We start from the raw sequence: 14,764 nt of genomic DNA, 5'->3' as shown, positions 1-14,764 counted from the left end.
CACAGAGCTGAAGATACGTCATTGAACAGACACCCCAAACCCCTGCTACCCTCACGAGTTGCCTTTCTAGTGAGCTTGACTTCAGAGCTCAGGTCCCCATCTGGGCACATCTGGTGGGCACACTGTGTCCTCCTGGCTGTGTTCTTGTTCCCCTAAGGGCACTTGTTAAGAATTAAGGGGAAGGAAATCGGTGTCTTTCTCCTTTTTGACCAATGACTTCTTATTTTAAAACCACCAAAGATTTTGAAAGGTTTTATGGGATCCTGGAAGGTTAACAGTAATGGCGTGCAGCCTGCAGATCTTAAAACGGAAATTTCTAGCATTTCTGCTTTGCAAAAGTAGCCTGGCTTGTCTGTTTTCTCTTTAAAGTATAGACAACGTGCTGGGTGCTTCTAGAATGTGTGATTCTAGGATCCATCTTTGTGGACAGGTTCCAAATTGAACCAGCCAACAGGCCAGAGTTAGCAACATCAGCAAAAGCTGTGTCCTACGAGGGTGTCAGGGTCCCTTGTTTACTGTGGCTGAGGAAAGGAAGCTTTGAACTAGAGATAATTGTAAAGGCAGCTTTCACAGAAAGATAGCCTCCACCACAAGATGACAAATCTTATTTCCAAAGTTTCCTGACTTTGTTCACAGAAGCCTGATGAGACAGTAACTTGCCTTGCTGCCTGGGTCCCTGTCACGGTCACGGTCAGCTCACGTTCACCGAGTCTAACCCAGCGCTGGGTGCTCTCCTGCAGTGCCTCAGTGAATCCTCACAACCCGCCCTGGCAGGTGAGGCCTCTCACTTTCCCCACCTTACAGGTGAGGAAATGGAGGGACAGGGAGGCGAGACACTCCCCCCCAAGTCCACAGAGCTGGTAAGAAGTGGGACTGGGGACCTCAGCCATCTGACGCAAGCCCTTTGGCTCAGTTTTCACAACACCTGTGTCAAATTGTCACCGATTCCCTACATAGAGCATCTTTTCCTTTCTAAACCTTTGAAAAGGCTATGTTCTGTGGAGGGCGCTTTGGGCTCCAGTTAGTAGACCAGAAAAACTGGGAACCCAGGAGGGAATTATGGGTCAGCATTGCCCTTCCCCATCCGTACCTTCCCTCTGCGCCTATAGTGAAGAAGGATTTCCCCACCATGGATCCTCCTGGGGTCGGGGGACAATAAATCAGCATGCTTTCAGAGGGAGACGCTCTTTTACACCGTGTCTTTTTAGTTGTGGACCCTGCAACATCACGTTTTTCAACCAGTATTTACTATACAGAGCCTTGGAGTCCCCATTATCAAGTGCCCACTTGGGTTCACCTCTTAGATGTCACTATGACCTAGATGAGGAGGGACACACCAAGGCTGTCTGACAAGAGATTCTGGATGGCAGCTTCTGTCCCCATTTTCCCCTTGGGCCTTGCTATCAATAAAGAGCATCTGACTTTCTTTTTTCTTTTTTTGTACCAAGGATTGAACTCAGGGGCGCTTAACCACGGAGCCACATCCCCAGCCCTTTACATATTTTATTTAGAGACAGGGTCTCACTGTGTTGCTCAGGACCTCACTAAATTGCTGAGGCTGGCTCTGAACTCTAGATCCTCCTGCCTCAGCCTCCCAAGCCACTGGGATTACATTCATGCTCCAGCAAGCATTTGACTTTCAATGGCCAAGGATCCCCAGGCAGGGTCTTCATAGAAGCATTCATTAATTCAAGGCTCAGCACAAATTGGTGACCAATCCACTCTCTGCCCACTCCATTCCTCACAGAATTTAGGTGCCATTGTGTCTTAGGGCATCCTATGGAGGCCAGATGAGACTGCTGACCAGAGGTGAAGGCTCCATGTTGGGGCAGAGGCACTAACCCCTCTCTCAGGTGGACAGGAGGGGAGGCTGTGCCCGCGGAGCTTCCAGGAGCTTCCCCAGGTGTGGGCATAGGCAGCATCTCTGTGAAGATGGACTCAGGATTTAGTGGGACCATGCTATCCAAACAGATGGCCCAGGAAGGAGCCAAGGGATCAGCCAAGGCCTAATCGGAGCTATTGGACTAGGGGCATGGGAGTTGGAGAGACCACTGAGGCCTCGGAGGAAGAAGCAGCCCTCTATCGGCTGCTGTGGTCTCCCCTGGGGCAGAGGGGAGGACGACAAGGCAGTGAGCTATGTGTGGGAGCTGGTCTGCCCTCCGTGGACCCTGGAGAGGAGGCACCCAGGAGGGATGGGGGAAGGGACCAGGGCACTGGCCCCACCAGATCCGTTAGCCACCCAGATGTCTAGGCTGGGCAACACCTAGAGGCCTCCAGCCCTCACAGGGTCAGTGGGGATAAGAGACCCAACCCCATCTGCTGGAAAGTTCTTTTAGTTAAAAAACCTTGCCGAGTCGATACTCCTGTCTCTGGAAGGGCCAACGCTGCCTTGGTGAAGCATTTGGAGGAGTTCTGACCCCAGATGACCGGGCTGTTGGGCAGGACTAGAGAACCTCGAGGGCAGGCCATGTCCCTTAGACACCCTGGAAGGTGGTCCTGGGCGGTGGTCAGGTGTGCAGACCCTGGGCAGAGGGATCTGGATAGAGCCAATGCCAACTCCACCCTTTACACTTGGGATGACCCGGGGCCAGTGTCTTGGGCTCTATTCCCCAACCTGGAAAGTAAGGATAATAATAGTGCTCACTTCCTGGGACTCCCGGGGGGGATTATGGAAGATAAAGTCCACAAGGAGCTTAGCTGGTGCCTGATGGGCAGAAAGTGGTTCAGGCAGGTGAGCAGTTATGATTATTTTCCTAGCCGGGGAAGGACAGTTGGAGCACTGTCAGGCTTGGAATTTGAATCTTCAGAATACAAAATTCCAACACTCCGAGAGAAAAAAACAAGCCTGGGAAGGAAAATTACATTGGTGGGGGGAGTTGTTGGAATATGTCATTCTGACTGTGCTATTTAGACAACAAATAGTGGGCAGGAAGTGGTTAAACTGACAGAGAAGCAGAGGAGGGTGACTCAGGGACCAGTGAGGACATTGGCAGTGGGGGAGGGAAGCGCTTTCAGGTGGCTCCTCACCTAGCCCTGTTCATTGTCAAAATAAACCCTACAGCCCCTCGAGCCCAGTGGGGCCTATCAACCAGAAACCAGGCAGCGCAGAGGTGGCTCAGAGAAAGAGAGGCAGAGGGAGAGAGACCCTTGCTAAAATGCCAGCACTGTGAGAGTATCTCAAGACAAGAGGGCAAGATGCACCTGTAGGTACAACAGCAAACGCAAAGCTGACAGTCCACGGAGACTCCACGCTTCAAGTGTAAACGCTGAGCAACGGCAGAGGCCACAGCAATTCTCTGCAATTTTGCAGGTCAAAGGTTGGTCAGAGAAGCCTAAGTCAAGTGCACACCTACACAGGGCAGGGAACAGCATGGGGCCCAGAAAAGAAAGCCATAGAAATAGATGATCAAGATCCTGGGTGAAAAGGAGAAAGGTATTTTCTCTGCACTGCATTTAGATCTTTTAATGCCAGGCAAAATAATTCTTTTTTTTTTTTTTTGAGGAGGGTACTGGGGATTGATCTCAGGGGCACTCAACTACTGAGCCACATCCTCAGCCCTATTTTGTATTTTATTTAGAGACAGGGTCTCAGTGAGTTGCTTAGCTCCTTGCTGTTACTGAGGCTGGCTTGGAACTCGCGATCCTCCTGCCTCAGCCTACTGAGCTTCTGGGATTACAAGCGTGCTCCACTGCAGTGGGCCAAAATAATTCTTTCTGAACTCTTTGCAGGAATCCCATTGCTTCCCCCTAAAGAATGGATGTATGTTTACATCAGAGAAATAATGAATCATTTAATGGATTCACCTTTCTCTTCTCACATTGTCTGCCAGGAAACTCATAGCCAAATTCACACATCACTCTTAATAATTATGTGAAACTCTATGATGTGAATATGTGTATCCTAATTTTCCCTTAGTCCTTTCTCTGATCTTGACTTTATTTAAAATTTTGCCTACTTTAATCTATGTAATTTTGATTTATTTATTTATTTATTTTTAAAAAGAGAGAGAGAGAGAGAGAGAATTTTAATATTTACTTTTTAGTGGACACAACATCTTTGTTTGTATGTGGTGCTGAGGATCGAACCTGGGCTGCATGCATGCCAGGCGAGCGCGCTACCGCTTGAGCCACATCCCCAGCCCTAATCCCTATGTAATTTTGGAAGTCACTTCAGATCCACCCTTGTTGAGAACCAGGGGGACATTGTCACGTAGGATCACTGTATAAAGGGAAAAAATAGTCTGGTCTTTCTATGGCACACAGAGGGAAGTGAGCTAAGTGAGACTGAGGCTAAGAGTCAAGAGCGGGGTGCAAATTTGCTAAGCAACAGAAGGAAGTTGCCTCAGGGCTGAAGATAATCCTAGAAGAACTGGGGCTCCTCTGGGGGTTTTCACAGAGGCCAGAGGCAGTGGCCAAGTTGACTTGGGTCTGAGTCACCTGTCAGAAGCAGGAAGGAACACCACCCTGTCTCCCCAAAGGTGAGAAAGGTCACTGGATTACACATAAATGAGAATAGTGTTTTTACAGGACTAGCCTTGAATCTGCTGTTATGTACTTTTTTTATTGGCGGATTATAATTACCCATAATAGCAGGATTCATTATGCCATATTTGCACATGGACCTAACATAATTTGATCCATCAGTACTCAGTACCTTCCTTTTTGCTCCCCTCCCCCTCTCCCTTGTTATACTTTTCTTTTTTCGTTCTTTTTTTTGGGGGGGAGGGGTACTGGGGAGTGAATCCAGGAGTGCTCAACCATGGGTCCATATCCCCAGCCCTTTTTTGTACTTTATTTAGAGACAGGGTTTCACTGAGTTGCTTAGGGCCTTGTTAAATTACTGAGGCTGGCTTTGAACTCTAGATCCTCCTGCCTCAGCTCCTGAGCCGCTGGGATTATAGGCATACGCCACCACCCCTGGCCTGTTATGCATTTTTTAAAAGTAAATTACTTAGCCAGGCTCAGTAGTGTTCACCTGTAATCCCAGCAACTTGGGAGTCTGAGGCAGGAGGATCATGAGTTCAAAGCCAGCCTCAGCAACTTAGTGAGGCCCTAAGCAACTCAGGGAGACCCTGACTCTAAATGGGATATAAAAGGGGCTGGGGATGTGGCTCAGTGGTTAAGAGCCTCTGGGCTCAATTCCTGGTACTAAACAAACAAACAAAAAAGTAAATTACTTGCAAATTTCTGTATTTTATTAACACATTACTTGTGATGGCAGCTTATCTACAAGAAGGCTCTGGAGCACTCATCAACATTCGCCAGCCATGTGACCATTTGGCCTAAGGTACAGATGGCACAGTCTCTGCATCCAGGAATGTCCCAATGTACCCAGGTGGCATCTAGATGGCCTGACAGAGTCAGGATCCAAACCACTCTTTTTTTTTTTTTTTTTTTTTTGGTACTGGGGATTGAACTCAGGGTGCTTTACCACTGAGCCACATCCCCAGCCCTTTTTATGTTTTATTTAGAGAGAGTCTTGCTAAATTGCCCAGGGCATCACCAAGTTGCTGAGGCTGGCCTCGAACTTGCCATCCTCCTGCCTCAGTCTCCTGAGCCTCTGGGATTGCAGGTGTGTGTCACTGTGCCTGGCTCCAAATCACTCTTGAGAGGCCAAACTGAGGGCAGATCTTAGATAAGATGCATTTTAAGAGAGGTCGGTGGAGGCTCCCGTTCTTGACTGGAGATGCTCTGGCATCAGGAGAAGAGCTCTGTACCAGCTGGCTGCCCGGAGAAAAGGGGGCATCCAGGCTCCAGGGGGAAGGACCGCCACAGAATGGCGCCCCTTGGTCTTAGGGAGAAGCTGGAGTATCACACCAGAGCAAGGGAGGAGGCTGCCGTGTGCCCAGCCACTCAGCCACTGCCTGAGGCCAGTGGAGCCACCAAACCCTCTGCGCTCTTCTCCCGGCCTCCCCAGCTCTGCTCAGAGCTGGCCTCCGCCCTCAGCTCAGCACCTCCCTGGAGGCCATCTGCTCAGCGGGAGGTCTGGCTCTCCACGGGCAAGTCACCACCTCCTCTGGCCCAGGCAACCCATCTCTCACTCTTCCTGGAGCGAAAGGGCCCCAGCGCAGGGTCCTCGGCTGCTCTCCCCTCTCCCACCTCCCTGGCTCGTCCTCGCATCATTCAGGTCTCAGTGGAAATGTCACTGTACCCTCAGGCCTCCCTGATGTGAAATCACACTTCCCCATGGCCTTCTATCCTCGATCCCCCCACTGATTCCTTTCACGGTCTCTTTTTACCACGTGACATCTGTTATTTTTCTGTTGGACATTCAAATGGAGTTTGGCCAGAGCAGAGAAGGAACTTGGTTGCCGCTGGGCCCCAGCACCCAGGACACTGCTTGGTGCACAGTGGTGCTCAGCCACACCTACTTATAATGAATGAATGGCTCAATGCATGCTCTTGGAGACAGGCAAATTCTGGGCCCAGTGCTGAGGCAGGATAGATCTTCTGTTGTCACATGGTCCCAAGCACAGCACAGAGGCAGGGCCACAGTCTCCATTGTCACATGGCACAGATGATGGAACTCAGTGAGTGGGGTTTCTATTAAAAATTAAGGACTTTTTTTTTTTTAACCATCAGAGTTGTACAGTACTGTGGGGTTCACAGAAAATGCCTGGGCTGTTGAATAATCCACACGACTTGCCCAAAACCAGAAGTGATTTCATTGAGAACAACTTGGGGAGAAAACAATTTAGCCCAAAGGACAATTAGGTCTCAAAGTATACACAGTCCACCTTCTTTTTCAAGAATTGGAATTTTAATGTCACCTAGAGGTAGATTACATTCTTTGGGGTCTTTTTATATTTTTCTTAAATTTCAGAATATTTATTTTTATCCTCTGCTTCAAATTTTTTTTTTTAGTCATTGATGGACCTTTATTTATTTCATTAATTTTATTTATTTATATGTGGTGCTGAAAATCGAACCCAGTGCCTCACACGTGCTAGCCGAGTGCTCTACCCCTTAGCTACAACCCCAGCCCCTCTCTGCTTCAAATTTCTAGTTTTTTTTTTTTGGTGGTGGGGATCAAACCCAGGGCCTTGTGCATGCAAGGCAAGCACGCTACCAACTGAGCTGTATCCCCAGCCCTCTAGTTAAAGTTTTTAGACAACCATTTTAATTCTGTTCATTTAAAAAATCATTAAAGCCAGGTGCAGAGGCACACACCTGTAATCCCTGCTACTCAGGAGGATGAGGCAGGAGGATTACAAATTCAAGGTCAGCCTCAGCAATTTAGCAAGAGCCTGTCTCAAAAAATAAACACAATTTTATTGTGAAATGACCCACACATACACCAAGGTGGGTAAAAAAAAAATCCAACTTAGTGAATTATTATAAGCACCCGCAAAAAAATACCCCCAGCCAAGAAACAAGGCATGGCACCCCACACAGTGCCCCTGAGTGCCCTTCTGACTGAGACACCCCTACTCAGGCCCCAGGACACCCTGCCCCAAGCGGAGCTGATCACAACCTCTCTTGCCTTGACAGTTTTCCCTCCTAAGCAGGTCTCTCTGCACTGGGGCTTAGCTTTGCATAATTGTTTTAGACAATTATACAGATGGAATCACATTGTGTATGTCCCATGTCTGCTTCTTTCATTCCACGTGGCGTCTGTGAGATTCAGCGGTGCTGTGTGTGATGGTCCCACCTTCTTTGGCTTTGCTACACGGTGAGGTTTGTAACAGCAACATGTTGGAATCCATCCAAAGGTCCCCAAACAAAGGACCCGTTAAAATATGGGAGTTCACAAGACAGAAGGTACCACAGAATCCTGTTTTTGTTTAAAAAAAAAAAAGAAAGAGAGAGAGAGAGAGAGAGAGAGAGAAAAGGCAATAATGAGAGAGAAAGAAAGAATGAAGGAAAATACATCCATAAGGGCATCCGTATGTAGAGAATGATCTAGAAAACACACCAATACTTGACTGTGGAGGTGAGTGGGTGCAAGGACTTTTATAACCTTTCTTTATATATGTGTGTGTGTGTGTGTGTATATATATATATATATTTTTTTTCTTTTCTTTATGGGGAAAGTGGGAGAAGATAGACTTAAGTTTCTAGTTTTCATTTTCTGAGCATTCGTGGATTTTGTTACTAAAAAAAGAAAATTAAAGGAAAAAAACTACTAAAAGGAATTTAAACCATGAAAGAATTAACAAAGCAATAATAAGGAATAATCAAACAAAAGGGTTTGGAATTTCAGGGAGGTTTTAGGGGATTTTTTTTCCCCTACTAGTTTATTTTCAATCAATTATGTCTCTACTTGTTTAGTAATTTTTGGAGAATATTTGATTTTCATAAATTAATTAAAAATGAATGTTTCCAGCCACAGTTAACATGCTTCTGAGGTCTGCAAATACCTCACACACTTCAGCTTTTCAAATTCGTGTTCACCTACTTTGTCTTACTTTGCTGTATAATAGATGGAAAAAAAATAAATAAATAAATTCATTTCAATTGAATCTTTGTCCAAACTGCTCGGCTGACTAAATAGAGTGTTCCAGAGTCAGGCAGGCTTCAGTTCCGATCTCAGTCCAGCAACTTACCATTAACCCATTAACCCAATTAACCTCTCCCAATTTAATTTTCCCAGCTGCTAAATGGGGTTAAAACTTTCACTGGTGATGTTTGGTGAGAATTCAGAAGAAATTGACAAATGGGCAACCTGTGCGTCCCCTCACCCAGGACGGGATCATTCTCTGTAGTGGGTGGGGGGATGTGCATTGTAGGATGTCCAGCAGCAGCCAGCCTTCACCAACTAGAAGCCAATAGCAACCCCCAGCAAAGCTGTGACAACCAAATGTCCCCAGACATGACAATGTTGTCCTATGTTAGTCCCTGTCTTAACAAATGTCCCCAAGTCCCATGGCTTCCTCTTTGGTGTTTCCTCTGGAATCGGTGCCCCCTTCCCACCGGCTGCTCAGCCTCTTCAGCCTGCACATGGACCAGGGCAGAATTCCCACAAGACAAACTCCTGCCCCCCCCCGCCCCGGGTTCTTCTGGGCACCTCCCTGTGCTGGCTGCTGTAGAGCACAGCAGGGGTGTTAAGGATGCTCATCTGTGCCCTGTGCCTTGACCCCCACCCCATTCTTCATCTCAGGTGAGCAGCCAGGCCTTTTGGGACCAAAGCCAGTGTTGCCCAAAACACACAAGATGCGTCTCTTCCACATCTTTCCTACCTGCCTAAACCCACAGATGCATATAGAGCCCATGCCCCCCCATGGGCCCCCCAACACATTTTACTGCTTCTTAGATCAGGATAGACTGCTGGCATGCCTATTTGTGTGGCTGGGTTCATTTTTGTTTCATCCAAATATTGTGACGTACTTTTTAATGGAGTGCATCTTAGAGGGAAGAAACATGACATCTGCTTCCTTGGCCTCCGGGAGTTTCCTCAAAAGTCATCTGGGTCCCTCTATGCCAGGCTTTGTCACCCAGTTAGCGGGCACCAACTGGCTGGCCCTTGCCCCTTGCACCACTCCCTTTTTCCCTTTTCTCCTGCCCCAAGTCTTCCTGGAAACACCCACTTAATCATCTTTCAAGACTCAGCTTAGAGATCTCCTCTAGGTAGCCTTTCCCAGCCCCTCCAGCTAGATGAATAACCAGGTTCCCTGTCCCAGCTTGGATGCGAGTCGGGGTAACTCCCCAGAAGGCAGAACTGCTGTGCACTCTCCCCAGTGCTGGGAGAGGCTGTGACAGGAACTCAAAGAGATGGAGATGAGTCCTACAGGAAATAACACACTCAGAGACTTACAGCATCACCAGGCTTGGGGGATGCCAGCCCAAGACATCTGAGCATTCAAAACCTGAGAACCAAGGTATTACCCCTCAATGAGAATGGAACAGCCAAGTAGAGCCAGTCTGTAACAATGGTCTGACCAGAGAATCTGCCCTCCCTGTAGCCCCGCCAGGAAGCTCCATTATCTGAGGTTGCTTGGCAACCCTGGGCTTGGGACAGAGGAACAGTGACTGATGTGATTGGAACGTGGGGTGGTGTCAGCTTGGACAGTGGCCTCCATGTCTCCTCAGTGGCTGAGGACCCAGGCAGACTGACCAGGTCTCCTCTCTGGGCATGGCAGCTAGCCCCTCCCTGAGCATGCCACAGCAGAAGCACGTGTGGCTATTGCCCTCTGCTTCCAGACAGCCTCCATGTCCTGAGATCATGTGATTCCTTCCGATGGGTCCTCAAGGCACACCCTGCACACCTGGGAGGACTAAGCCTGCCTTCTGATAACTACATTCTGATTTCTGATTTCATCATGTGTCTTTCTCATTTGCTGCCAAGGACCACCCACATCTGCCACTGAGTAGGTGACCGTAATAACCGGTTGCTTCTAGGTTTGTTTTTCATAGACATGTGGGTTAGCAATTCTGAAACTACTTGAGCAAATAAGTAACCTGGAGCCAAGTTTCTCATTGCTGGCGAAAGAAGCCTCAAATATGGAAAGGCAGGAGGTCAGCATAATTTGTGGTGTTCCACGGTTGAGAGGGGAGGGATCAGTACTCTTTTTTGTTTTGCATTGTTGTGGGATTTCACAACTCCCATTTTACTTGGTAACCACTATTTTGTTAGGAATACAAAAGAGAAAAAGAGAATTACTATTATTGACAAAGTCATTAGTTGCTTAGTACTTAGGAAAGAGACACTTTGAACTCAATTCTGTGAATTCATGTCACTTCAATGGTCAAGATGTCCATTACTCATTTTTTGTTACAGATTACTTTTTTTTTCATATATTTTTATTTGCTCTTATTAGTTATACATGATAGTAGAATGTATATTGACGTATTATACATATATGGAGTATAACTTCTCACTCTTCTGGGTACACAGGATGTAGAATTACATTTGAACTCATATTCTTTTTTTTAAATTTTACATTTACTTATTTATTCTAATTTGTTCTGCATGACAACAGAATTCATTTCAATTCATAGTGCACATATAGAGCACAATTTTTCATTTCTCTGGTTATATACAAAGTAGAGTCACACCATTCATGTCTTCATACGTGTACTTAGGGTAATGATGACCACTTCATTCCACCATCTTTCCTACCTCCCTCCCCTTTGCCCTATCTAAAGTTCCTCTATTCCTCCCATGCTCCCCCCCACCCCCATTTTGGATCTGCATTCACTTATCAGAGAAAACATTTGGTCTTTGTTTTATTTGGAATTCGCTTACTTAGCATGATATTCTCCAACTCCATCCATTTACCTGCAAATGCCCTGATTTTATTTTCCTTTAATGCTCTGTAACATTCCGTTGTGTATATATACCACAGTTTCTTAATGATCAGGGAAAGGTATTGAGATATACTATATGTTTTCCTCTTAGCTCTGGACGCTCAGATGATCCAGGAGTAATGACATCCCAGTAGCAATGAGCACGCTTGATAGCCAGACCCTGGTTTCTGAATACCAGGCCCCACTGACAGGAATCAGGTTTTCTTGGAGAAATGGCTACTTCTGGGGCTGGTACAAGGAAGGGACAAGATGGACATGAAACATCAGAAGATGAAGAAGGACTCCAATTAGCAGGGGAACATGTCCCAAGAAGACAGGAGCCATTTTGGAGAAACTCTCATTGCCAAATCTGAAATGATTTAAGCATCAAAATAAATAATGGGGGCTGGGGCTGTAGCTCAGAGGTAGAGCACTTGCATAGCACATGTGAGGCACTGGGTTCCATCGATCCTCAGCACCACAAATAAAGGTATTGTGTCCATCTACAACTAAGAAAAAAGGTTTTAAAATAAATAAATAATGGTAATAGCTGAGTGTAACTTATTGAATAAAAGCAGCAATTGTGAGTCCACAAGGATGTGTGGGTTTTGGTTATCAATCAATTAATAGGGATCAATAAATAGGGAAAGCTCTTCCTTAAAGTTGAGAGCCAGTTAAAGAATGTAGTATAGAATTTCAAAATCACCAGGTGATAACCATCACAATAATATGGGTTCAGGCAAGAATCATCGGAGGGTGCTAAACCTAGTAGGTGACAGCCTGGTGACAAATGGAACATTTATATAGGCCCTGATTGCCTCCCCACCAGACACTCATTTACCCAGAAACCTGGCAGAAAGCACTCAGACCAAGTGATTAACGTGAACATCACAAGTCATGGAACAGCCAACCTCCTCTGCCTAGGGACACTTGCTGAGGACACTGTCTCTTCTGGATGTTCTTGCTTAAAACGCAAAACCCAAATTTAATCTAGAGAAAACATCAAATTCACCCAAATTCAGGGACATTTTACAAAATAACCAGCCAAGTCTCCTACAAAATTATCAAAGTCATGAAAAACAAAGACAGACTGAGAAATTGTTCAAAGGAACCCAGAGATACGACAATGTAATGTGATGTATAGGAGAAGTGGATCCTGGACTGTAAAATCTTTCTCTCTCTCTCTCTCTCTCATATCAGGGATTGAACCCAGAGGTTCTTAACCACTGAGCCACATACCCAGCCCTTTTTTGTACTCTATTTAGAGACAGAGTCTCACTGAGTTGCTCAGGGCCCCACTAAGTTGCTGAGGCTGGCTTTGAACTCACGGACCTTTTGCCTCAGCCTCCAGAGCTGCTGGGATTACAGGCATGAGCCCATCAAAAATAATTTTTTCTTTGACTACAAAAAGTATTGGAATGATTGGAAAATTTTAAGCAGGTGTGCAGATTAAATTATATCAATGTTGATTTCCTGACTTTGATAACTGTATTATGGTAATAGAATGTGGGGGTTTGGGAAATACACATTGAAGTAGAGGTAAATATGCATCATATTGGGCTGAGGCTGTAACTCAGTGGTAGAGCACTTGGTTACCATGCATTGAGGCCTTGGGTTTGATCCTCAGTTAAAAAAAAAAAGTGCATCTTATTTACAATTTTCAAATAGTTCATCTACATGTAGATACCAAGAAAGAATGGGAGCGAATAAAGTTAATTGGTAAGACTTAATATTTGGGAAAACTAGGTTAAGCATATGGAAATTCTTTGATCTACTCTTGCGACTTTTCTGTAAGTCTCAAATTATTTCAAAACAAAAGTTTTAAAATAAAATAAGTAGTTGTTGGATAAAAACGGAGGAATTATCTAGCCTACTCGGGGATTGGTAGGCATTCACTGTGTGATGGTCATTCTTAGAGAAGGGGCTGTCCTGTAGGGGCTAGGACTTGGACAATAGGACGTTCCTGGCCAGGGCTTTTCAAATTTTTCCATGATGAGGATCCTTTGGGATACTCAGTGCAGATTCTGGCAAGTCTGGGTGGACCCTGAAATTCTGCATTCCAAACAAGGTCCCGGGGGGCACTGATTCTGCTGGTCCTTGGGTCAGCCTATAGGTAGCCAAAGGGGTACACCACTGGAACTTCAAACAAGGGTCCCCGAGCCCGCCTGCACATTGGGGCCAATGGAGAAGATGGCTGTAACTGGTCTTCCCAGGTGATTTTTTTTTTTAACATTTTTTTTTAATTGTAGATGGGCACATCTTTATCTTATTTATTTATTTTTATGTGGTTCTGAGGATCAAACTCTGCTTCATACGTGCTAGGCAAGCACTCTCCCACTGAGCCATAGCCCCAGCCCCTTCCCAGGTGATTCTAATGTGCTGCCAAGATTAACCCTTTACCTTGACCCCTGCCACCGCTCCCCATCTACTCAAATTCAGACCTTACATCAAAACACCGCCATAGCTCCCAGGCTCAGTTCTTTGCCACTGCTTGACTTCATCCTTTATCCAGGAGCCAGATGAGTCTTCTGCCCTTCCACAAACCTGTAAGTCAAGTATGAGCTCCCCACCTGGACAACAGGCCCTCTGTGATGTGGCCGGAGCCCATTTTTTTCTGGCTTCTTTCCCAGGTTCCTTTGACACTCAGCTCCCAGGGGAGCAGCACTCACAATCACACACACATTTGTAATCGCTCTCACAGCCACACGGCACCTGCCTTGGTCTTCCTCAGGTATCCAGGTAAAAAGCACTTCCCGGTGCCTTCTTTCATGGGGCCTTTCTATAGGCATTGGAGATCCTTCCTCTGCCTGGCCTCACTCAGGGTTCCCTGTTCTTCTAGGAGAGGTAGCTGGGCTGATAGTCTGGTGGCTCAGATGGGCCCTCCTCACCCAGAACCAGGAAAAAGCAGTATCCACTGCAGGGATACCCATTCGAGTTTACACAGGACAGCGCTCGGCCTCACTGCTGTGTGGGGTGGAGGGTAGGGGTGGCTTGCGTGTTGCCCTGGAATTCTGGCCTGGATGCCCAATTTCCTGACCCCTCCCCACCTCCCAACCCACCCACTCTTCACCCGCCCTCCTTCAGCCCAGCATGTGGCTAAGATCTGAAAGCTGAAGAGGAAAATAGGTCACAGGGAGGTGCCAGCTGGGTTGTTCCCTCAGGAGACGGGTTGGCCCAGGAGAGCAGCAGTATTGGAGAGGCCAGCAGAGAGAGAGAGAGGTAGAAAAACAAGCTTGAGAAGAGAACCCAGGACCTGGGAGGCAGGAGGAGATCACCTTGTTCTTCTCCAGCCTCACCTTGCTGGGGAAAGACACCCTCCTGGTCCCACACCTTGACCTCTGTCCCATGTGCTCCTGCTCCGTGCTCCCAGGGTGATGGAGCTAATTCCACTTGAGATGCTTGGCTGCCCAGGGACAGAGCTTCTGTAAACGCTGGGGATTAGGGGCTGAGTCATACCCCAGGTCCCAGAAGAACCACAGCTGGAATCTGAGGGAGGGAGGGCAGCGTTCCTGGCTCAGGTTAGCTTCAGATGTCCAGA

General features: G+C 46.8%; 1 long non-coding RNA gene across 1 annotated transcript in view; it reads right to left on the bottom strand.

Moving 5' to 3' along the window:
- Positions 1 to 7,759: 7,759 nt before the first annotated feature.
- The window catches only part of LOC124084810 (uncharacterized), a 115,264-nt gene continuing 108,259 nt past the window's right edge, over positions 7,760 to 14,764 (bottom strand). Inside the window, exon 9 of the long non-coding RNA XR_009225695.1 lies at positions 7,760 to 7,774. This is a non-coding gene — a long non-coding RNA (uncharacterized LOC124084810). The remainder of the gene's footprint in view (positions 7,775 to 14,764) is intronic.

This window comes from Marmota monax, unplaced genomic scaffold (assembly GCF_021218885.2).
Source record: "Marmota monax isolate L192 unplaced genomic scaffold, Marmota_monax_Labrador192_F-V1.1 WCK01_AAM20220418_F8-fsc00106, whole genome shotgun sequence".
In the NCBI taxonomy this organism is placed as follows: domain Eukaryota; kingdom Metazoa; phylum Chordata; class Mammalia; order Rodentia; family Sciuridae; genus Marmota; species Marmota monax.
Note: the sequence above shows the minus strand (reverse complement) of the source record. Positions and strands in the feature narration are given on the sequence as shown.